Raw genomic sequence first — 1,981 nt, 5'->3', positions numbered from 1 at the left:
TTAGCATGGTGACATGCACATGTAGTCCCAGCTACTTGCGAGGCTGAGGTGAGAGGATTCCTTGAGCCCAGGAGGTCAAGGCTGCAGTGAGCCATGATTGCACCACTGCACTCCAGCCTGGGTGACAGGACAAGACCCTGTCTCAGAAAATATATCATCATAATAGTAGGTCATGTTTATTAAGTTCTTACTGTGTACCAAGCTCTACACAAAATGTTTAATGCACTGTCTCATTTAATCCTCCAACAGTGCTATAAGATGAGGAAACAAGTTTAGAGAGGTTAACTTACCCATTGTCACTCACTATAAGTAAAGGAGCCAAGTTTCACACCCAGATCACTCAGACTAAGATCCGAAGCTCTTAATCAGTACTTGATAGGATTATTATGATCAGTGTTAGTATTTGTTAAAAATAAGAGGAACAAAAACACAACCAATAATCCCCTTCTTTTATCTTCCCTTGATTTTACAACTTAGGTAACTTAATCTTTCTGAAATTTGTATTTACTTACCATTTTTTAATCAAAATAATGCGTTCCCTCTCTTTTTTTTTTCTTCTGAGGGTGAGTCTTGCTCTGTCACCTAGGCTGGAGTGCAGTGGTGGGATCTCATGGCACTTCTGGTGCTCAAGCAATCCTCCCACCTCAGCCTCCTAGGTAGCTGGCACCTCATGCCATAGGCACATGCCACCACTCCCAGCTAATTTTTGTTTGTTTGTTTGTTCATTTGTTTGTTTTTGGTAGACATGGGTTTTCATCATGTTTCCCAGGCTGGTCTCAAACTCCTGGGCCTCAAGTAGTCCTCCCACCTCAGCCTCCCAAAGTGCTGGGATTACAGGTGTGAGCCACCATGCGTGGCCAATGCATTCTAAAGATTAGAAATTTAGACAAAAAAACTTCAAAGGCAACAGGAAAGTTTTTCTCCTCTCCCTTTCTTCTGACTGCAAAATCTCACTTCCCACATAAAGATTCTTAGGTAGCCTTCCAGAAATTTCCCGTGCATTTAGAGAGATTGTGTGAGTGTGTACCCTTTTTTGTTGGTTTAACACAAATGAGATTATACTATAAATACTCCCTTACAGCTTCTTTTTTTTTCCACTAACACAATATATATTGTACATAATTCCATATTGGAACATAAAAACCTGTCTTTTATTTTTATTTATTTATTTTTATTGTACTTTAAGTTCTAGGGTACATGTGCACAACGTGCAGGTTTGATACATAGGTATACATGTGCTTTGTTGGTTTGCTGCACCAATCAACTCATCATTTACATTGGGTATTTCTCCTAATGCTATCCCTCCCCCAGCCCCCAACCCCCCGACAGGCCCCGGGGTGTAATGTTCCCCTGCCCTGTGTCCAGGTGTTCTCATTTTTCAGTTCCCACCTGTGAGTGAGAACATGCGGTGTTTGGTTTTCTGTCGTTGTGATAGTTTGCTGAGAACTGTCTTTTATTTTTAATGGTCAAATACTCCACAGTGTGGACATGCTGTAATCTATCTAATTAGCCACTTAATGATGGACGTTTACATTGATTTCAGCTTTATGCCATTATGAGCAGTGCTGTAGTGAACAAGCTGATATGTGTGTCTTTGTGAAGGACAAAGGCCTTGAGGTAGGAGGGCCGAGTCACTGGGTATGAACATTTAAAATGTGGACTGAACAACTTACTGTCCCAGCCAGCCTGTCTTCACCCTGATTCTTCAGCCCTGAGAAGATCACATATTTTCACCTTTATCAACACAGAACATGAAAGGTAGTATCGCCTCTGTTAGGGGTCATGTTAAGAATATTTTGTGCTATTAGCATGTGCATTTCTTTTCTATATTATTCATTCACCATTCTATTGTTTCTTAGATTTGTTACAAGTACAGTTCCTCGTTTGTCATTTATTTTGGGGCCCCATTTACTATTCTTTTATAGACAATTTTTTTTTTTTTTTTGAGATGGACTCTCACTCTGTCGCCCAGGCTGGAGTG

General features: G+C 40.5%; 1 protein-coding gene across 10 annotated transcripts in view; it reads left to right on the top strand.

The window, feature by feature from the left end:
• The window catches only part of LYRM4 (LYR motif containing 4), a 229,555-nt gene that overhangs the window by 73,181 nt on the left and 154,393 nt on the right, over positions 1–1,981 (top strand). The window lies entirely within an intron of this gene.

Source organism: Pan paniscus, chromosome 5, assembly GCF_029289425.2.
Source record: "Pan paniscus chromosome 5, NHGRI_mPanPan1-v2.0_pri, whole genome shotgun sequence".
NCBI classification, from domain to species: Eukaryota; Metazoa; Chordata; class Mammalia; order Primates; family Hominidae; genus Pan; species Pan paniscus.
Note: the sequence above shows the minus strand (reverse complement) of the source record. Positions and strands in the feature narration are given on the sequence as shown.